Genomic DNA, 24,456 nt, shown 5'->3' with positions numbered 1-24,456 from the left:
TGTAGTTTTGCTCATCAAAGTCTTCCACAATAACCTCTTCATCTTCTTCGACATTAATCCTTTGTGCATGTCTTCGTTGTGGTCTAGTAATACGGTCTTGTTGATGTCTTCTTGGTGTCCCATCCTCCACCCGATCCAACCTCTCATGGATAGATTCCAATTCAGCTCTCATCATCTACATCTCCCCCATCAATACTTGCAATTGCAGGTTTGGAAGTGGCCTAGCCCCCTCATTTGCTCCATCCTCCTAGTTGTTGGACATGACTACAAAATGAAAGAAAACCTCACAAGCACTCAACTCACGTTTGGGTGGTAAGTGATGTGCGTAGATTATATACTCTTTTATGCATACTTTGACGCTCATCTACTTGTATTTCATTGGCATAATCTATGTTTATTGCACCCTATTTCATTAGAATATCATACTTTCATTATATTCTGTTCGGAGATCTACTCTTTGCTTATTTTGATTGATAGGACGTGATTTGGAGCAAAAACAGAGTTTAAATGAAGTCTAGAGCTTCCAGAGTGACATGGGCATGCAAAACTATGTTTTCTTCATGTTCTGGTCGTGTAGAACTCACATGGGAGTGTTAAGGCCGTGTAGGGGTCATGTTGGGGCCGTGTGAACTTCACATGGCCGTGTGAAGCCCGTGTGAACCTCACACGGCCGTGTGAGGTTTTCTGCGCTGCAGACTAAAACTAAAACGGCCATAACTTTGTGCTCGGTTGGAGATTTGGGCTGTTCTTTATACCGTCTTGTAGATAACTTCAAGATCTACAACTTTGATGAAGACTTCAACGGGAGAAAACCCCATATTGGTGGCCTAAAAGATATTGTAATGAAACATAACTATTCAAAGCTAAGACAAAGGGTGTGCAAGGGCCATGCAAGGGGGTGTGAGCTGCACACGGCCATGTATGGCATCTAGTGCTGAAACCTTACATGGCCGTGTAAATCTACACGGCCATGTGAGGTTTCCAGAGGCCAAGCAGGTGGTGGCCGTGTGGATCTACACGGCCGTGTGAGGTTTCAAGAGGCCAAGCAGGACATGGCCGTGTGGATCTACACGGCCATGTGAGGTTCCCAGAGGCCAAGCAGGTGGTGGCCGTGTGGATCTACACGGCCGTGTGAGACTTCCAGAGACCAAGCAGGTTGTGGCCATGTGCACCACACGGCCGTGTAGCATTTCCAGAGAGCAGAAGGGTTCTGGCCGTGTGGAGTCACACGGCCGTACAGGTTTGGCAGAGAGGGAACTGGACATGGCCGTGTCACGGGGCCGTGTGGCGCACGATTCCCTCCTCTATTTAAACCCTTCTTCATGAATTGAAAGGGGATCTCTCCCCCTTTGGGAGAAGGCAAGATTTGGTGGTTTCCTCCCATTCTTGGGAGGATTTCTGGGCGATTCAAGGGGAGTTCTTGGCGATTCCGGCTCCGGAACGAGGATTGGATCCGAAGACAAGGCTTCTTCGTAGATAAGTTTTCTCTTTTCCCCTCTTCTTGTTTTCTTGGATTGGGGATTCAAGGAATGCTTGTAATCTCTATTCTTTCGGGTTTTCTTCCTCGATTCATGGAGTAGATCTTGTATTCTAGGATTAAGGGAGTATTTGTATGATGGATTGATGTAATCTCTTATGGATTTGCCATTTTCTTGTTTCAATGACATTATCTTGCTTATATCAATTAGATCTTGAATGATTGATGGTGGTTTGTGCTTAATTCTCATTCTTGATTGATTGTTTGGATTTCTTATGGACTTGGTAAGGATAAACTCTCACTCGATCATCCGAGGGATTCACGTGACAGGTGCAAGCCCGTGTAAGGACGTTTGAGAGATAATCTTGAAGAGGAAATAGGAATATTCAAGAGAGTAGGATGGATTCTATGATTAGCTTCTTGTATCTTTATAGATTAATAAGTTGTGGGCTTCTATGTTGATATCCGAGGAAGGCATAGTAATAGGTGCGCTTCTGTGTAAGGACAACGTAGGTTCATGTCTAATTAATCCTATTTAGATACATTTCTCAGTCCTTAGCCGGTTGTCTATTGCAAGAGGGAACCGGCAACTTTCTACATGTTTGGCAATTGAGGAATAAGAATTGGTGAACCATTTCCATTCGAGAAATCTTACAAAGAAACCGAAACTCCTAGAATCTCCCTTTATCATAACCCAAAACACTAAACTCTTGTTTGTTGATCTCTAATATTAGATTTGTTTACCTTTACTTTGCTTTTAAAACGATTGGATAGTTGTTTAGCTAATTCGCATTGAGACATTTCTAGTGCTTATTCCAGTCCCTGTGGATACGATAATCTTTTATATTACTTGCGACATTTCCGTACACTTGCGGAGCGTAACAAGTTTTTGGCGCCGTTGCCGGGGACTGCGCTATAACATTAGGAATTATCAATTGAGTTAGATTAAACATAATTTTTTTTTTCTTTTGATTTTCATAGTTATAACTAATTGTTAGAATTCTGTTTTCGTAAGTTTTTCCTTTCTTGAATAACATTCTTGACAACTCTTTTTGTTGGAATTCTAATTCTAATTCTAACTTTGCATTCTTGATTTCTAGTACTCTAATCTAACTTTTCTCTGTTTTCTCTTTTGATCTTGTTTCTTTCTTCTTTTCTTTTGTAAACATATCTTGCAATTTTTAGCATATGAATTATTCTAGACATTTTTCTTTTTTCTTTTATCTTTTCTTTCTTGTTTTCATTATGCACTTTCTTTCTTGCAATTTAAATTCTGCATTTGCTTTCTTGCTTTTCATATTGTATTTTATTTCTTGTTTTTGATTCTTGATAATTTTCTTTTTCTTCTTGAATATCCATGAGCACTAACATGTCAAGCAGCACCATGAGAAATTTTTCTACATCCTTTTCTGCAAGATTTTTATCTCCCATTGTGCAACCTCAAATTGAAGTAGAAAGTTTCCAACTAGACCCAGAGATAATTTTCATGATACAAGGTCACAAATTTGGAGGAGAAGTATCAGAAAATCCTTATCTGCATCTTGAAACATTTTTAGAGATTTGTGATTTGGTGAAATGTGAAGGAGTATCAGCAAATGCAGTTCGATTGATGATATTTCCTTTCAGTATCAAGGATAAAGCAAGGACTTTGCTATATTCTCTCTGTCCTCAAAGCATCACAAGTTGGGAACAATTGGAGAAGCAATTTCTGAATCATTTTTTCCCTCCAAGTAGAACGGTGTATATGAGGAATTGCATAACAAATTTTTCTCAGGCATATGGAGAATCATTATTTGAAGCATGGGATAGATTCAAGAGTCTTCAAAGTCAGTGCCCTCATCATGGTTTTGAAAAATGGTTGATTTTGCACATATTCTATGGGGGAATTTCTTTCTCAGACAAGACTTTATTGGATTCATCAGCTGGAGGTTCTTTTATGGACAAAAGTGTAGATGAAGCTTATTCGTTAATTGATCAAGTGACATTGAACCTCCATGAATGGTCGAACAAAAGTTGGATGGAATTTCCCTCAGATATTCAAAAAGTGCAAGCTATAAATGTAAGAGAGCCTGTCAAACAAAATGAAATTCAACCACCTAAAAATGTTGAAATTCACAAGTCACAGAGTGAGGAGTTCAAACATTTGGGGGCAAAGCTTGATAGTATTGTTTCAAAATGGTTTAAAGAAGATCCCCCTCCTACACAGTCAAGATCTAATGAAAAGTGTGATGATGTTGGGTTGAGAAGTGGCAAAAATCATGAAGAACTTCTGAAGAATGACATGTTTAGAATTGAGGAGAAGAATAATAGAAGATCACAAGAACTCAGTTCCATTTCTCTAGGAAGTTCCCAAAGGCCAGAAGTACCTTTCCCTCAACGATTAATCACACCAACATTAGATAAGCAAATTCGACCTCCTCCAAAAGCTCAAAGGGAATTTGGGAAAAAGGGAGTTCAGTCTTTCCCAGGACCTTCACTAAGGGTTCCTTTTCCACAAAGGTTAGTGGGGGTCAATGAAAATAAAGACTTCGGCAAATCCTGTGACACTAATATGGTTGAGTGTAGATTTTTGAATATATATGAAGATGAAGATTTTTCAGATGAGGATTTTATTGATAATGTAGTGGTAAATAAGTTTTCAGATCTATCTCAAAATTTTATAAGGTGTTATAGTGACATCGAATTTTCAGATGATGAATGTGATGTGGTAGATCAACTTAAAACTGCAAGTGAAGTTATTGATCCTCTTGCTATTGATTCTCCTATTGAGAACATAGATGTTGGTTTATTTTTTGATGTATGTGTTGATGATGATGATATGGAAGAATGTGTAGGGAGCTGTGTTGTGGAAGCAGCATCTCAAGGATCACCACCTTTGTCAAGACAACCCTTAGAGGTTTTAAGAATTGATCATGTTGTGGAACAATGTGTAGGGACTTATACAGAGCTAGTAGAGTCTCGAGAATCACCATCATTGATATCATCAACACCTAAGCTAGAGCCAGAACCATCATTTGATTCAGAGGAAGTCACATCTACATGTTTAGAAATTTCAGGTATTTCTCAACAAAGTAAGGTTAGTATTTCTTGTGATCTTTTGGAAAACTTTATGGAGGTACCTATAATTGACTTTGTTGGATGTGATTCAATTTTTATTACTTATTCATCTTATCTTGATATGGTTCTAGCTCTATACTATATAACATGCTTGTGGGAGATTTGTTTTTCTTTTGGATGTGCAGATTTCACATGGGCCAATAATTGGAAGCTCAATCTGAACCGTCTTCGACCACCTGAAAAAATTTCCAAGAAGACGAAGATGGAGAGAGTTATACTTTACTTTGTAGCTCCTTTGATGAAAGCTCCCTCCATAATAAGAGCCCTTGGTAGGAGGGTTCTAAAATATCTTACCCCTCCAAGAGCAAGATTTAGATGAATCTAATGAGGTGGTCGAGCTAATGACCTTAAACAAGCGCTTCTTGGGAGGCAACCCAAGTTCATTTTCCTTATTTTCTTTTATGTCTTTAGTTCTCTCTTTATAATAAACATGTATCCTCTACTTAATTTTTCTTGTCTATCTTATTGTTGTAGAATTCAAAGTTGTGGAGGAATGTGAGTATTGGATGGAGGAGTATCTTTAAAAACATGAACGTCAACCATTTGGAGCTCATCACTTGGTAACTTCTTTTAAAATCTCCTCCACATTGTTTTTAGTTTTCATTGGGACAATGAAAAATTTAAGTCTGGGGGGATGCATTAGATGCATTTGATTTGCTTTGTTTGTTTTTGTTTTTGCTTATGTCTTGCATTTTGTTTTGATTTTTTGTGGCATACATCTTGAGAACATCAAAACTTCACTTATATGCTTTCTTGGATTCAAGTGAAATGTTAGCACGATTATTGGCTTGATTCATGATGTTCGAATGATGCTAGTAGTAAACTTTGTGTAGTTCTTTTTTCTATCTTGGGAAGCATTAATAAGCTAAGAATCTTATTGTGATGAGTTTTAGTTTTGGTTCAACCTTAAGGATTTTATCTTCACTACACTTGTGCTTGATGCTTGAATAGTTGATGTCATTGAAATAGTCATGATTCATCTTGTTTGCTTAGTACTTGGTTTCCATGGTGATTTCTCAACTTTCATTTTGGTTACTGGATGAGGCTCAAATCATTAAAGCTCATTTGGAAAAATCAAAATATCCCAACATGTGTGCTAAAAGTACATTTGTGAATAAGTTTTGCACAATGCAAACACTTATAAAAAAAAAAAAAAAAAGGGATATAAAAAACAGTTGTCATGAGTGGAATCTAGCAAGTCACCCCTTTGAGACCGAGTTAGGTTACTGGGGAAATGACTGCTTAGCTTCCCTTGAGATTGAGCACACCTTTGAGACCTTGGGTTAGTTGAGAAATATGAACCAAGTGAATGGTGAGTAAGTGTCTATCACTGGTTACTTGTCTTTCACTGGAAACATTAGGAATTCAAATTTGATGACGACTTGACTAGGACATGGATTGAAACTTGAAGGGTGTTGAGTTACTTTTACACTGCGCACAAGATTCTTATGCTTGAACCATACTTTACTTGTTTCCATGATCATGCTTGTTAATGAAACTTTTTGATAGAATTAGGAAAGTGCACTAGGTTTTATGAATGTGTTGTAGAACATATGAATTTAGACTGCAGCATTTTGCTTGAGGACAAGCAAAGGTTTAAGTCTGGGGGTGTGATGTGCGTAGATTATATACTCTTTTATGCATGTTTTACGCACATTTACATACTTTGAGCATGCTTGATCTATGCATTTTATACTTCCTCTTTTGGTTCGAAATCTGCTTTTTGTGCATTTTCTGTACATAGGAGTCGATTTGGTGAAGAATCTACATCTTTGGGCATGCATTGGAGGAAGCGAAGGGAGAAGGCCGTGTACCTCACACGGCCATGCACTGGGATGGAGCTCGGGCCATGTGGAGTTTGGCACCAACAGAAGAGGAAGATGACATGGCCGTGTGAACCTCGCGCCGTGTCAAGATTAAGCCAACAGGCGAAGCCTTACATGGCGTGTGGATCTACACGTGTGAGACTTCAGAGACCAAGCGGTGTGGTGTGCACCACAGTGTATCATTCGGAGAGAAGAAGGGTTCGGCGTGTGGAGTCACAGTCGTGAAGGTTTGGCGAGAGGATGGACATGGCGTGTGAATCTCACACGGCCGTGACGCGTGTGGCGCCCGATTCCTCCTCTATTTAAACCCTTCTTCATGAATTGAAGGGGATCTCTCCCCTTTGGGAGAAAGCAAGATTTGGTGGTTTCTCCCATTCTTGGGAGGATTTCATGCAATTCAAGGAGATCTCGACGATTTCGATTCCGGAGCGTGGATTGGATCCGAAGACGAAGCTTCTTTGTAGATAAGTTTTCTCTTTTCCCCTCTTCTTGTTTTCTTGGATTGGGGATTCAAGGAATGCTTGTAATCTCTATTCTTTCGGGTTTTCTTCCTCGATTCATGGAGTAGATCTTGTATTCTAGGATTAAGGAAGTATTTGTATGATGGATTTATGTAATCTCTTATGGATTTGCCATTTTCTTGTTTCAATGACATTGTCTTGCTTGTATCAATTAGATCTTGAATGATTGATGGTGGTTTGTGCTTAATTCTCATTCTTGATTGATTGTTTGGATTTCTTATGGACTTGGTAAGGATAAACTCTCACTCGATCATCCGAGGGATCCACGTGACAGGTGCAAGCCCGTGTAAGGACGTTTGAGAGATAATCTTGAAGAGGAAATAGGAATATTCAAGAGAGTAGGATGGATTCTATGATTAGCTTCTTGTATCTTTATAGATTAATAAGTTGTGGGCTTCTATGTTGATATCCGAGGAAGGCATAGTAATAGGTGCGCTTCTGTGTAAGGACAACGTAGGTTCATGTCTAATTAATCCTATTTAGATACATTTCTCAGTCCTTAGCCGGTTGTCTATTGCAAGAGGGAACCGGCAACTTTCTACATGTTTGGCAATTGAGGAATAAGAATTGGTGAACCATTTACATTCAAGAAATCTTACAAAGAAACCGAAACTCCTAGAATCTCCCTTTATCATAACCCAAAACACTAAACTCTTGTTTGTTGATCTCTAATATTAGATTTGTTTACCTTTACTTTGCTTTTGAAACGATTGGATAGTTGTTTAGCTAATTCGCATTGAGACATTTCTAGTACTTATTCCAGTCCTTGTGGATACGATAATCTTTTATATTACTTGCGACATTTCCGTACACTTGCGGAGCGTAACACTCACTCAATCAAATGAGCTCAATATCTTATATTGACTCATTTGGGCATGGCCATGCACTTCGTGGTCTCACTCTATAAAGAATATCGATGTCGCTCCCGTCATATAGGAGGGATAGATCCCATCTACATCACTCACATCCCTATGCATAATTCGATACATATCCAGTAATCGCCTTTATAGTCCACCCAGTTACGGGTGACGTTTGACGAAACCAAAGTACATAACTCCTTATGTAGAGAACCATGGTGACTTCAGGTCTAAGGACTAGTAGTCATACTAATAACCACATGAGAAAGTATATGATACTCATATAACGATCCATGATACTTTCTCATGGCGGGTCATTCAGTATACATTCTCTAATGCATACCCATGTGTCAACTTGATATCTCTATATCCATGACTTGTGAGATCAAGTCATCGAGTTGACCTACATGCTAGTCTTATTGTATTAACATTGTCCCTGAATGTTAACTCTCGACTAGGAATGATTAAGAGTAGTGTTCCCCTATATCATCTCACTGTCGATTCAACCAATCGATTGATATAGGTAAGAACCTTCTACTCAAGGACGTTATTATACTTAGTTTATTTGGCACTAATACAAGTAAGAATAATAATCAAAAACCAAATGCCTTTATTTATATAAGAATATGATACAATAAGTCCATAATACAATCATCAAATGATTGGCTCTAGGGCTCTAACTAACAATCGGTCATGCTAAGGGGCATGAACAAGTTGCTGGATCTTCTCAAGTTGCTTCAATGTGTATCTTTGCTCTATTTTCACTTTAAATGGCATCCTGCCAATCAAAACTTGCAAAGAGAAAATATCCAAACAAATAAAATAGATGTATGATATAATAATGGAATAGTATACAATAAACATAGATTATACAGATGAAATACAAATAGATATGTATTAAAAAAATATCTGGAAACATATATAATCTATGCACATCAATTGACAACATCTTTGAGATAATTCCTTGTTCTAGAGGTGAACGGATCATGAAGAAGAAGAGCTTTAGGGTTTCCCCCTAAGGTGAAAACCTTTCTCCAAGGAAAGGGATGAAGTCCCAAACCCAAGATAGGTCAAATAGGGAGAAAAGGCGCGTTTTATAGGCAGGGTCATAGCCCCCTGTCCCCCCACCGCACACACGGTCGTGCCTCATGGCATTGACATCGCATGCAGTTACTCTAGAAATGCGACACGATCGTGCCTTATGGCATGGTTGGGTCGTGTGCTTTCTTGAGTGAAGGGGGCATGACCGGGTTGTGTGTCACACTAGGTAGAGAGGCATGGTCATGCCTCAGGCCACGGTTGGGCCATGTGTCTCACTAGGAAAAGAGGCACAGTTGTGCCTCAAGGCACGACATGCCCATGTGTAGCCCTGGAAAGGAGGCACAACCTTACATACACTGCCTTGGTGATGAGGCTTGACCCCCGTACACTACCCTAGTGGATGAGGTACAACCCCCCGTACACTGTCCTAGTGATGAGGTGCAACCCAACATACACTGCCTTGCGTGTTGATTTTCTTCCTTGGTTGCTCCATTATTCAGTTTTACTCTAAATCACGTCCTATAAATGAAAATAGGCAAAGATCAGACCTCCAAACAAAAAGAGTAACTTATGTCGATAAAATGATAAAATGGGGTGCTATAATGTAAATTATAATCAAGAAATACAAGTGAATGTGCGTCAATCTATGCCTAAAAATATATATAATCTATGTACATCACACCCCTCGACTTAAACCTTCACTTTATCCTCAAGTAAAAATCTACAATCTAAACTCATGTGGCTAAATAGTGCATCATAATCCCTAGTGAATCATCTAATCCTATCAAATGATTTTATTAGTGGGCAAGATATAAAAATTATTTGATTATAGCCTAAGAAATAGTTCTATATGCTTAGTGTGATTAGTGGCTTAAAATTTTCAAGTGTCAATTTCTAAGCTTAGTCAAGTCATTATCTAACCATGTTCCTTATGCTTGAAGCGATAGACACTTACTTACCACATGCATGGTTCATCCCTCTTATACTACACAAGTTCTCAAAAGATTACTCAAAATCAAGAGAAACATAGCATTTATTTTCCCAGTAATCTAATTTGGTCTCGAAGGGGTAAATTATTAGTTTTCACTCATAACCACTATTTTATATTTTTTTAGAACCATGCTTGTATGATGTAGCACTAAAACAAAAAAAACTACGAGAGTTTTAATTTTTCCAAATGAGTTGTCATGATCTGAGATTCTCTAGTAACTAAAATGTAATTGAGAGGTCACCTTACAAACACAAGTACTAGCATAGTTTTATGAAACATGACTATTTTTAGAGTTAGCTACCATCAAGACTAGACAAAGTGATAAGACATCCTAAAATAAGGCTAATACTCAAACTCTTATAGTGGAATATTGCTCGCATCATGCTAATATGGATAGAAAAAGATATATTACTAAATATACTAGCATCATAAATCACTATAGCCACACGAAATCTAGAACAAGCATGCTAATATTTTTGTATTAAGGAATACACAATTATGGTGTGATGTATAATGTAACTAGAAAAATTTTATTATGTAAGAAGAAATATGACAAAAAACTACAGCCCAATATATGTATATCCCCCTAGACTTAAATCTTTCATTGTCCCTGATATGGGTTAGGTTTTGTGGGTCCTCGGTGGAAAGGAGAAAGGAGACAGTAGAATTACATAAATGTTAGTACCGACCAAGAGTCATGTACTTCAAAGAAGGGGGAGGTCAATATCGGCCGAGAATTATGTGCTTCGAGAAAGAGGGGTCAATATCGACCGAGATAATAAGCTTCGGCAAGAACAAGTAACTATCGGGCGATAGGATATATTAATATAGATCAGCTGAAACCGCCCGGGAAGATATGGTCGGGGCAATATCGTCCGGTATTGCACTTGAGGAGATAGTAGAATTAAGCGGGCATGAGTATCGAGCAGTTTTAGATGCTTAATAAAAATATAAGTCTATATCGGACGGTATATTACTTTAAGAAATACGAGCCTACTGTTGGATAGGTCTACATAGTTAAGATAGATGGGTCAAGACTGTCTGAGTCAGCATATCTGAATACAGACTAATATCGATCGAGCTTACATGATCGTCCGGGCATGTGAAGATATAGACTAGTACCGGTCAATCATACACGATCGTCCAAGCGTGTAAGGGTATAAAATCTCACACAATCTACAGTATATCGTCGACTGATTAAGTTACATATTGAACAATGATAATAGCTCGCCCGGGTATAACTTAGGTTCAAGTCTGGGCCGGACAAAGTATAGTATAATATCGGACATTCTATAACTTAATAGGGAAAGCAAGAGTGGTCGATAAATATACCTCTATGTAATACGCAAGGCAGGGCCAGAACAATTATTGTAAGAATATGCTTAAATACCTTATGAAAGTATCCATTTTATGTGAATGTATAACAGGTTGACTAATTTGGCGGGAAGAATGTTCTCTAGACTTTTCCGCAGATACTAAACGACAAAGAAGGTACATCTGGGGTAAAAAAAAGATTCCTTAAAAGCTATTTCCTACAAGTGCATGGCTTACGTCATCTCATAACAAACTCTAACAAACCGGGGTGGTCCACTTCATGACTACGGAGGTTATATGAAGTGGTATAAAAAGGGGAATCCTCTCCGTTGGCCAGGTATGCGCAAATACTCACACACTTACACTCTAAGCCCAAACTTCCATTGCAGTTCATCTTCTTCCTTGGTAGAGAGATCACTGACTTGAGCGTCGGAGGGCCTAGCCAGGGATTCCCACCCCGGTCTTAGGTCACTGACGATAGTGTTGGTTGGTCTCTGGTGTGCAGGAAACCTCGAAAAATCCAGATCCCGGTGTCCTTCATTGGATCCTTTCTTTTACCTTCGGGATTTCGTAGAAGAAGGGACTCGGTGATTCGTTACTTCCTGATCCGCTTTGGTTTTCTCGGATCGGGAGTCATCAGCGGTCTTCTTCATCGTCAGCATCTTCCTTCTCATCGGTAGTAAGTTCTTTCTTCTCAGCTTTCCATTTCGGCCAGTTTCTCAGACAGGATCAGTCCCAATGAAAGTAAAAAATGTAATATGAAGGAGGTCTTGAAAAAGAGGGTTACCAAATGATGCGCACAAAGTGTCTAAGTCATGCCTTTGTTAAAGTCACTCCACTATTTAGGAATCACACTTCACCTAATCTTTGAATCCTACAAAAATAAGATTAGATAAGAAAAACTAAGTAAAGGGTTTGGGTTAAGGAAAAAAGAAAAGTAAAGAAAAACTTAGATGAAAAACAAGAAAAAGAACTTGGGTTGCCTCTCAAGAAGTGCGTGTTTTAGGTTATTAGCTTGACCCCATTTTGGGCTCATCTAAATCTTGCTCTGGCTAGAGTAGAATACTTCAAGAATTTTCTTCCAATTTCCCATTTTATTATGAAGAGAGCTATTGTTATGAGATTAACATAGTATAGCACCGCTCTCTCCATCTTCATCTCCTTGAAAATTCTTTCCGAAGGTCGAAGACGGTTTAGATTAAGCCTCCAATTTTTTGCCTCATGAAAACCTTCACACCCATAGGAAAAGTATACCTCCCACAAGAATATTATATAAGATAGAACTAGAATCATATTAAATTTAATGAGCATGTATCAAAAATTGAATGGCATCCAATAAAATCAATTACAGCAACCTCTATGAAGTTTTCTAAAAGATAATAAGAAATATTAACCTTACATTGCTGAAAGGTACCTGAAAGTTTTAAACAAATGGATGTGACTTCTTCATGAGCAAATGATGGTTCTAGCTCTAGCTCAAGTGGTAGGGAAACTAAAGGTGGTGATTCTTGGGGCGCTGCTATCTCTGCACAAGTCCCTACACATTGATTTACAACATGATTAATTCCTGCGACTCTCATAATATCAAGTGGTTATGAGAACAAAGGAAGTGATTCTTGACATACTACTTCAACAATATAGCTCCCTACACTACCTTCTAAAATATTAATATTATGACATACAGTGTTGAATAATACACCAGGATCAATATAATTTGTAGGAGAATCAACAACAAGAGTATTGATCACTTCACTTACAGTTTTAAATTGATCAACCTCAACGCAGTCATCATCTGAAAATTCTATGTCACTATAATACCCTGTAACCCCAATAGGTAGATCTAAATATTCACTATCCACTATATTATGATTATAATCATCTTCTATTATACTAATATAGTTGAGATAATTTTGTCCTCAAAATCAAGTATTTTCTTTTTCACACACTCTTTTTCTTAAGCTCTCGCTCTTCTTTATATCTTTTCTCTCTCATTTTTATTTGATCCTCACAAACCTCCCTAGGTGATAACGGTACAAGTGTGACTTTACGAAAATTGTGGATAAAAGAGAACTTGTTGGAGAATCCATCATGGTGAGCTTGCATATCAAACTGACAAGGTCTTCCAAGAAGAATGTGGCCTGCCTCCATAAGCACAATATCACATAGAACTTGATCTTCATATTTGTCAATGGAGAAATTAATCAACACTTGCTGGTTCACTACCAATTCACCACTATTGATGTGAGCCAAGAAGAGGCATTGAAGGGAATTGGGGGACCCATGACAAGGTCCAAGACTAAGAGAATGAAGTTTGGAAGGCTTAATAATGGGGCTCAAGGAAAAGGAGGATCAATGCACAATGGAGGCAACAACTAATTGGATCACATTCCTTCAATTTGAAAGTGAAATTGGACCAACATGAGGACCATTTTCGTGTGCATGCAGGGGGGGTTATTCTAAAGTGACTTTTGATGTCTTTTGTGGGGTTTTAATGAATTTTTGAGAGTTCCTAAGCTAGTATAATAAATACCATGCATGCATGGTTGCATTAGTGGATAATAAATACCATGACATGCATGGAATGATAAAGAAACCTTGTAAATGGATCGCCTTGAAATTCTACTTAGGGAAGGGTATTGACGCCACACTTAAGCAAGATGAGAAGGTGAGTGATAAGTCATGGGGTTTTGATCGCCACAAGTTGCCTTGATAAGATCCGAATTAGTTCTTTGCCTAAGTACTAAAAGGAAGCTCTCACAAAAGAGAAACTCAACTTTTCTTTCAAACTTACTTGATTTGTCATACAAGAGTTCTCTTATTGAACATCCCTTAAGATCCACTATGCACTAATTATGCAATAAATATCATGCTTTTATGCATGATATTTATTATCTACTAATGCAACCACTAATCCCTAATACTAGCTTAATGCAACCATGGTAGTTATTATACTAGCTTAGGAACTCTCAAAAATGCATTAAAACCCCACAAAGGACATCAAAAGTCACTTTAGAACCCCCCCCCCCCCCCAATGCATGCACACGAAAATGGTCCCCATGTCGGTCCAATTTCACTTTCAAATTGAAGGAATGTGATCCAATTAGTTGTTGCCTCCATTGTGCATTGATCCTCCTTTTCCTTGAGCCCCATTATTAAGCCTTCCAAAGCTTGCTTCATTCTCTTAGTCTTGGACCTTGTCATGGGTCCCCCAATTCCCTTCAATGCCTCTTCTTGGCTCACATCATTCCCTCCTTTTTTAGGTGAATTTGTCCTTGAATTTAGGTCTTCATCTCTTACATCAAAAGGACTCAAATCAGCCACATTAAATGCTGCACTAACACCATACTCACCAGGCAAATCAATTTTGTAAGCATTGTCATTAATTCTTTCCAACACTTGGAATGGTCCATCTCCTATTGGTTGAAGCTTTGATTTCCTTTGGGTAGGAAACCATTCCTTTCTCATATGAACCCACACCCAATCACCAGGTTCAAGGACAACTCTTTTTCTCCCTTTATTGGCTCGATTTGCATATTGCTCCATTTTCTTCTCAATTTGAGCTTTCACTTGCTCATGAAGCTTCTTCACATATTATGCCTTTCTTTTGCCATCCTTGTGAACTAAAGAAGAAGTGTTAGGTAAAGGAAGCAAATCAAGAGGTGTTAGTGGATTGAACCCATAAACAATCTCAAAAGGAGAAAATTGAGTAGTAGAATGGACCGCCCTATTATAAGCAAATTCAACATGAGGTAAACATTCTTCCCAAGATTTAATGTTCTTCTTAATAATTGTTCTAAGAAGAGTAGGAAGTGTCCTATTTACCACCTCAGTCTGGCCGCCAGTTTATGGGTGGCATGTGGTGGAGAAAAGAAGCTTTGTTCCCAGCTTGTTCCATAAGGTCCTCCAAAAATGGCTTAAAAATTTGGTGTCACAATCTGAAACAATGCTCCTAGGCATGCCATGAAGTCTTACCACCTCTTTGAAAAACAAATCTGACACATGAGTTCATCATCCACTTTGTGGCAAGGTATGAAGTGTGCCATCTTGGAGAATCTATTAACTACCACAAAAATGGAGTCCTTACCTTTTTGAGTACGTGGTAGCCCGAAAAACAAAATCCATAGACAAGTTAATCCAAGGAAAATTAGGAATAGGCAAAGGCGTGTAAAGTCCATGAGGTAATGCCTTAGATTTTGCTTTTCTACACAATGCACCGTGCACAAAATTTCTGCACATCGTGTTTCATATGTGACCAATGAAAATGTTCAAGCAGCATTTCTAAGGTCTTTTGAACCCCAAAGTGTCCCATTAAACCTCATGTGCTTCCCTAACTAGCAAATTAGGCATCGATCCTCTAGGCACACAAAGTCTGTTATTCTTAAACAAGTAGTTGTCATGCCTAACAAACCAATTTTGTGATTTCTTTTCACACGCAGCATATAATTGGGAAAACTCATTATCATGTACATACAATTCCTTAATATGTTCAAAGCCAAGCAATCTAGTTTCAAGTGTAGCTAACAAGTTATACCTTCTTGAAAGTGCATCTGCTACAACATTTACCTTTCCTTACTTATGCTTAATCATAGAAGGAAATTGTTCAAGAAATTCGACCCATTTGGCATGCCTTTTGTTGAGCTTCCCTTGCCCTTTCAAATACTTCAAAGATTCATGATCACTATGAATGACAAATTCTTTAGGCAAAAGATAATGCTGCCATGTTTGCAATGTTCTAACAAGGGCATACAATTCTATATCATAAGTGGAATAGTCGAGAGTGGCGCAACTTAATTTCTCACTAAAATATGCAATGGGATGACCATCTAGAAGTAAAACAGCCCTAATACCCACATGAGATGCATCACATTCAATTTCAAATAATTTGGAAAAATCATGTAAAGCAAGAATGGGTGCATGTGTGAGCTTATCCTTGAGTGTTTGAAATGCATTTTCTTTATTCTCTCCCCATATAAAACCCATATTTTTCTTAACAATTTCATTTAGGGGTGCTGCCACTGTGCTGAAATCCTTCACAAACCTCCTATAGAAACTTGCCAACCCATGGAAGCGCCTAATCTCACTCACAGTTTTAGGAGTTAGCCAATCTCTAATGGCATTAACTTTCCCTTCATCAACCTGCACTCCTTTAGAACTTATGACAAAACCAAGAAAACCCACATGATTAGTGCAAAAAGAACACTTTTCCAAGTTAGCATACAATTTTTCCTTTCAAAGGACATGGAAGACAGATTGGAGATGTGCAATATGCTCAACAAAACTCTTGGAATATACCAAAATATCATCAAAGTATACTACCACAAATTTTCCAAGAAATTCTCGTAAGACATGGTTCATAAGCCTCATAAAAGTGCTTGGTGCATTAGTTAACCCAAAAGGCATTACCAACCATTCATACAATCCATATTTAGTTTTGAAAGAAGTTTTCCATTCATCCCCTTCCCTTATCCTAATTTGATGGTACTCACTTTTCAAATCAATTTTAGAAAAGAAGCAAGCACCATGCAATTCATCAAACAAATCATCAAGTCTAGGGATAGGATGTCTATACCGAATTGTGATGTTGTTGATGGCTCTACAGTCAGTGCACATCCTCCATGATCCATCCTGTTTAGGCACCAAAATTACGGGTACAACACAAGGACTTAAAACTTTCTCTAACCCATCCTTTTTGCAATAACTCCTCCACTTGATTTTGTAACTCCTTTGTTTCTTGAGGGTTGCTCCTATAAGCTGGCCTATTGGGCAGAGAAGTGCTAGGAATAAGGCCTACTTGGTGTTTAATCCCCCTTATTGGTGGCAATCCATGAGGTACTTCCTTGGGAAACACATCCTCAAAATCCTGCAAAATAACAACTTCACTAGACAAGGAGTTGGCATTAGCTTCCAAGCAAGTTTCCTTGCACAAAAGAAGAAATATAGGCTGCCTTGTCAAATAAGCTTTCTTCACCTCACTTCCTCTTGTAAACAAATTTTCTATTTTTCCTCATTCTCTCTTTTCTTTTGAATTTTGTCCTCAAAATCAAGTATTTTCTTTTTCACACACTTTCTTTTTCTTAAGCTCTCGCTCTTCTTTTTTTCTTTTCTCTCTCATTTTTATTTGATCCTCACAAACCTCCCTAGGTGATAACAGTACAAGTGTGACTTTGCGAAAATTATGGACAAAAGAGAACTTGTTGGAGAATCCATCATGGTGAGCTCGCCTTTCAAACTGCCAAGGTCTTCCAAGAAGAATGTGGCTTGCCTCCATAGGCACAATATCACATAGAACTTGATCTTCATATTTGCCAATGGAGAAATTAATCAACACTTGCTAGTTCACTACCAATTCACCACTATTACTTAGCCATTGGAGTTTATATGGTCTTGCATGTGGTGTAGTCTTGAGGTTGAGTTTGGTGACCAACCTAGTGCTTGCCACATTGGTACAACTTCCACCATCAATAATCATAGAGCATGTCATACCTTGAATAAGGTAGTGGGTATGAAAAATATTTTCTCTTTGATTATCCTCATGCTCCTTGGCTTGGCTTCCCAATAATCTCCTAACCACCAAGAGATCTCCATCTTGCGCATAGGCTGCTCCATCATTTTCCTCATCGCTTGAGGAAGAGGAATGAGAAGAAATTTCTTCACTAGAGATACTCCCATTATCCCTCACCACCATAGTCTTCTTATTCGAGCACTTGGATGTAATATGACCTTTTCCCAAACACCTAAAACACTTGATATTCCTACTCTTAGAAGTGGAAGAAGAGATAGTAGGAATAGGCTTCTTAGTGCTTGTTGCCTCCTTAGAATTTGAAGAAATACCCTCCTTCTTTGGCTTGTCCTTCCAACTTGAAGAGTAGTTTGGAGAAGATGATTTCTTCATAACACCCTTTCTCTTTAATTGTTGCTCTATTTTTATTGTTTGATGCATTAAGTCGTCAAGCTCCACATAATGTTGTAACTCCACAATGTCTCCAATATCTCGGTTTAGGCCATGGAGAAACCGAGCCATGGTAGCTTCCCTATCCTCCATAATATTGACCATAATCAAAGCCACCTTCATCTCCTTGTAGTAATCATCCACACTTCTACTCCCTTGGGTGAGTCTTTGCAATTTGTTGTGTAATTCTCTGTATTAGTGGGAAGGCACAAATCTCCTTCTCATCAAAGTCTTCATTTTATCCCAAGTGTTGATAGGATGCTCTCCATACCTTCTTCTATCCTTTTGCAATTAATCCCACCAAATTAAGGCATAATCGGTGAACTCAAGGGCAACCACCTTTACTTTCTTTGCATCATTGTAATTGTGGCATGAGAAGATTTGTTCTATTTTCATCTCCCACTCAAGATATGTTTCGAGGTCATTCCTCCCTTGGAAGGAAGGTATTTGGACTTTCACTCCTCCAAGATCATCTTCTCGTCTATGGTCTCTACCTCCTCTTTCACGTCTTCTTCCCCCTTCATGCCTCCTTCTTTCTCTTGGTAAATCGTAGAATGGGTCACTTTGATGAGATTCTTCATGATTAGAATTGCCCCCACGGTTGGAAACTTTTTCTCCTTCAAGTCGGTCCATCCTTTCGTGTATTTCTTCAAGTTGTCTTTGAAGTATTCTCTCAAATGTTGAGTAAGTATTAAGATCTCGCCTAGGGGAATGAGGTGATTTTTCCCCACTCATGCTTGCAACAAAAGAAGATGATAAGGAAAATTACAAAAGAAATGTTAAATGGACCTCACCACTCTACTCACGTGGTTGCACTCTAATTTACCCACTCAGCTTCCTTTATAAGCTCTTAAGGAAAGAACCTTATCAATGTCTTTCTCAAGACAGCAATTAGACAATCAAGTGAACAAGAAACCAACAAGATAAATGAGTAGAACAAGAGAAATAAATGGATAAAACGATAAATTCAGCAACGATCAAGAGCAAGGAAAGGAATATCTTTTGAATTCAGATTTCACAAAGAAAGAATATTGAGTCCTTTCATTTCAAAAATCCTTCTCTTTTTTTTTTAAATTTTTGAATTTTATTTTTTTAAAATCAGAAACCAATGACTCTATTGATTCCTTTTTGTTTTTTTTTGAGTTGAGGACCCAAATAGTGAACAGAAATTTGCAACAGATAGGGATGGAGAGATCAACAAAGATGGACAAGAACAATGATAAAAACAAGACACAAACCTCAAAATCAAGGAGCCAAGGCTCTGATACCAAATGATAAAGAAACCTTGTAAATGGATCGCCTTGAAATTTAGCTTGGGGAAGGGTATTGACGCCGCACTCAAGCAAGATGAGAAGGTGAGTGATAAGTCATGGAGTTTTGATCGCCACAAGTTGCCTTGATAAGATCAGAATTAGTTCTTTGCCTAAGTACTAAAAGGAAGCTCTCACAAAAGAGAAACTCAAATTTTCATTCAAATTTACTTGATTTGTCATACAAGAGTTCTCTTATTGAACATCCCTTAAGATCCACTATGCACTAATTATGCAATAAATATCATGCTTGCATGCATGATATTTATTATCTACTAATGCAACCACTAATCCCTAATACTAGCTTAATGCAACCATGCATGCATGGTATTTATTATACTAGGTCTTGGACCTTGTCATGTGTCCCCCAATTCCCTTCAATGCCTCTTCTTGGCTCACATCATGTACCTTGGTATCGGGAAACATCACTTATAATAAGGCAGACAATAAAGTCGATCACTGGGTATGCAATGAATTATGCGGAGGGATGTTGAGTAATGTAGTTGGGATCTATCCCTTCCATATGACGGAAGCGATATCTGTGGACCCCTTGATTAGTAGGATACAAGAAAGCATGGTCATGCTCAAATGAGTCAATATGAGATATTGAACTTATTTGATTGAGTGTGCCTACTTAGAGATCAAGAAACACAAAGGTTGATAAGAGGATGACACAGTTTATGCCTCATTGATCAATCTAAATATCAAGGATAGATGGATCAATTCATACAAGATAATAGCCATGGACAAGTTAGGTCGGATCTCAACTTTCTCGTCACTTGGATAGCAATAATGCCTTGCTAGATGACACTCATTGCTTATGTATCTAAATTTTGATTTGGATACATTGCCAACGTTACGAGAACCTATTGGGTCACGCACAAAGAGCAAGTAGATTTGGAGATGGGTTCATATGATGAGTCATTGGATTAAGTCTAATCCAAATTGGACTTATTGAGTTAGATTCAATTGGATCTAATTATTGGATTGAATCCAATTCAAACTAGACTCAAGGAATCAATACGAATTAATGAAATAGTGATTCATTATATTTGAAATTGCACGAGATCAATTTAGTAAGACTTGATTGAATTGGACTTGAATTAGACTCAAGTGGATTAGACTTGAGTTAGACTCAAGTGAATCATTCACTAAAGAGGATTAATGGAGATTAATTTATTAAATTTTGAATTTCAATGAATCATTCAATTTTCAAAATTGAATTCCAAATGAAGATGTTCAAATGTCGTCCTTAATGGAGTGTATATATTCATTAATGCTCATTAATTGAATTAATGCTCATTAAGTATTTTCATTGGATGAAAATACTTAAGCATTTTTCTCTCAATTTTGGGTACTTCTTCATTCTCCTTCCTCTTCTCTTCTCCTCTAGTCTGAGACCTCCTATCAAGGTTGCTAGCACAATCTTAGGTGGTTGCCTTCTCCACTTTGCGAGTTTGTGAGACAAACGAACACTTGTTCGTGTGGATATCATAGAGGCGCGAACGTACGATCGTGCTGAGATCCAAGCTATCTGGAGTTTGTGTGCATGCATCAAAGGTATACACTATCATGATATAAACTTAGTATAGATTGTAACATGTCTTTCCCTTCTCATGAATCTTCTGGAGGAACTAGAAGTTTTTCACTGCGCTTAAGTGTGTTTAGCACCCTAGTTCCTTACAATCCACACATCCACCTTAACATACTTATTTCTGTAACTCTTATTTTCTACTCATGTGTTCAAGTTATAGCCCAATATTCAACTTTATATAACATAACATGTCTAACCACCATTTTGTAAAACATTCCTTTAAGTCTTAGAGGTATTTTATGATAACAAAGAGCACTTGACATTCTCTTCTATTTCAACTATCCTATTTATATTCTATGTAAAACATCTCTCAATCCCTCTATCGTTTTATAAAAATAATCTTAAATACTTAAACCTCTAAATTTCAAGCAATTCATCATATCCTATCTTAATAATTCTCATTACATATAATCTTCCTAAACTTAACTTTTATATATTTTGTCTTTACTATACTAAGTCTAAACGTTTTTCTTCTAGCAATCCCTGCTAAATTTTGAGTTTAATATTTACTCCTCCATGTATATCATTTCTTAAAATAATATCATTTATAAACAATATCACCATGGTACCATATCATAGATGTATATAGTGAGTTGGACCATGGTTAGTATAAAAAGATAAGAACTAAGAGTTGATCTTTGATATAACCTCATCCTTATGAGAAAACACTTCGGTTAATCCACCTAAAGTATTCACTCTTGTCATTACATCCTAATAGATATAGGACTAAACTCCGAATGTACCAGTGAGCCTCTAAGATTGCATCATATTAATGTGATAGGACTTGTAGCAAGGAAGATTGGGCTTTTTTTTAATAGGTAATGCTTACTCTTGAGTTTTATTTGTCCCATATGCTTGATCCTATGGTGGAAGATCTATCCTGCCCTTACGATCTCAGAGATGCATCGACCCCTATTAAACGAGTTAGGCTATGTTAGGTCAAGGAATGTTTCTGCATGCACTTGTTATTTCTTTAATCACCATTTCTTCATCGTCTTCATCTTTGATTTCTATTCACTACCCAATAAGTTGTTTTAATCCATCTTTAATATTCTTCCCTTCAACGATCTCTTAGTAGCACATTCCATGGTTGGAGAATCTTCTTCTGTTCCTTAATATAAATCTGTGTCTTTAAGTTTTTCTAATGCATCCTTGGATCGATTGAGGATGGTTTACAGAGTTCCACCTGATTTTCTATTAAGGCTTCCAAATGGCAATGATCGACCAGATCCTCTCCTCCAGGATTTGTAACCTTCTTCCGAAATCATACGTTGAGTGATCTATATTTTCCTATCCATATTTTCTTTACTAAAGTGTCGTGATACTTTTGCATCTAGTTGTCACAGTTGGTTCTAATTCTTTTCGTATTTTGACTGGGATAGTGATCTTTTTCCATTTGTATTGCATTCCACTTTCTCCCTGCCTTTTTATTTATTTTCTTTTACCCAAAGAAGATGGAGGATGGGGTTTATTCTTCTCTTCCCGGTTTAGGATTAACTTGTCCAAGGAGCTTCCTTCCTCCCATAAGGATGGAAACCTCAATTCGTTTTCGTCAATCCCCCCTCCTAGCTCCATCTCCTGGCCAACTCACTAGCAGTGAGAATTGAATTCTCCTCCAACTTTGAATGACTACCACCTAGAGCGAGGCTATCACAGCACATCCCATAAGCTACTGGGCTTGTAGTTTAGTAGCAATGTTCTACTCGAGGAAGGATTCCTACATATGTTTGGGCGTAATCCTAGATGAGCTCCTCTCATTGCCTCATTTGGTAATCTTCACAATCTTTGATATCTAACTAAAGGTATGTTATTTTTTACAGCTGACACAATGATGAGGGCATTGCTAAACTAAGTGGTGAAGATCACAGCAGTAGAGTTGGAAATGTGTTGAGAAGAAATCGTCAACCTCACCAAGGTGATCCCTGAGAAAGGAGCATCTCCAGCTTTGGCTATAGCCCTAACAGAGCAGGATTCCCCATTGAGGGCAAGGGCACCAAGAACAATAGGAGAATCGAGGAGATCTCCTACTAGTCAGCCCAACACCTCAAGACCGCCCCTGCACAAATTCTTGTTGAATCACAAATGCTCATTGGATTGGAAGGTCATCTGATCACCGCTAATCTCCCTTTGGTGTACCACTCTCCCACCCCTAGGACTCCAGCTTCCCACCTCCTGCTGAATCGAGAACTCCTCACATGGGATCGGATCCCTCACATGCTCCCAAGGATCCGAGTCCTTCAAGTCATCGGGAGGATTCACCAAATGAAGGTGTCCCTCTCGCCATGCTACCCAAGACCTAGTCCAAGTAGAGCATAGGATAGACCTCTCTCTTTACGGTCTAGCATCCCTCACTTAGAAGAACAGGGAAGGTGCAACCCAAGTACATGCCCATCCGAGCTTTAGTAAAGGAACTTCTATGGGATGGGGCCAAGTACATGTCTCAATTGATGATATTCGGCTAGCGATACCCCGAGATCTTCCAAGGTCATCAAAATCCATAGGCCCATATAGCTGAACTAGAGACTCAGTTAGCTACAACCCTTCTCAAGAAATTTTGGCTACAACTCAATAGGAGATAATCAACACACAGTTGGAGATTGACTGCCTAAAGAGACAACAATTGATGTGAGCCAAGAAGAGGCATTGAAGGGAATTGGGGGACCCGTGACAAGGTCCAAGACTAAGAGAATGAAGCAAGCTTTGGAAGGCTTAATAAGAGAAATGATATTCTTAAGGAAAACTCATAAGGTTGTGGGTCCCATCATTTATGTGGCTATAATGGGGCTTAATAATGGGTCCCATCATTATGAGTTTTCCTTAAGAATTTTCCTTGAGTGTATCAAAACTCGCTTAATAATGGGGCTCAAGGAAAAGGAGGATCAATGCACAATGGAGGAAACAACTAAGTAGATAACATTCCTTCAATTTGAAAGTGAAATTGGACCAACATGAGGACCATTTTTGTGTGCATGCATTGGGGTTTTCTAAAGTGACTTTTGATGTCCTTTGTGGGGTTTTAATGCATTTTTGAGAGTTCCTAAGCTAGTATAACAAATACCATGCATGCATGGTTGCATTAAGCTAGTATTAGGTATTAGTGGTTGCATTAGTGGATAATAAAACCCATGCATGCAAGCATGATATTTATTGCATAATTAGTACATAGTGGATCTTAAGGGATGTTAAATAGGAGAACTCTTGTATGACAAATCATGTAAGTTTGAATGAAAATTTGAGTTTCTCTTTTGTGAGAGCTTCCTTCTTGTTCTTAGGCAAAGAACTAATTTTGATCTTATCAAGGCAACTTGTGGTGATCAAAACTCCATGACTTTGTTCTTGTTCATCTTTGTTGATCTCTCCATCCCAATCTGTCGCAAATTTCTGTTCACTATTTGGGTCCTCAACTCAAAAAAAAAAAAAAGGAATATTCGAAAAAAAAACAAAAAGGAATCATTAGAG

General features: G+C 38.1%; 1 non-coding gene across 1 annotated transcript; it reads right to left on the bottom strand.

Moving 5' to 3' along the window:
* Positions 1-3,219: 3,219 nt before the first annotated feature.
* On the bottom strand, positions 3,220-3,325 carry LOC122007435. Its single transcript, XR_006118932.1, has one exon. It is a non-coding gene; the product is annotated as a small nucleolar RNA R71 (small nucleolar RNA).
* Positions 3,326-24,456: the final 21,131 nt, after the last annotated feature.

The sequence above is a fragment of the Zingiber officinale genome, chromosome 7B, assembly GCF_018446385.1.
Source record: "Zingiber officinale cultivar Zhangliang chromosome 7B, Zo_v1.1, whole genome shotgun sequence".
Lineage (NCBI taxonomy): Eukaryota > Viridiplantae > Streptophyta > Magnoliopsida > Zingiberales > Zingiberaceae > Zingiber > Zingiber officinale.
Note: the sequence above shows the minus strand (reverse complement) of the source record. Positions and strands in the feature narration are given on the sequence as shown.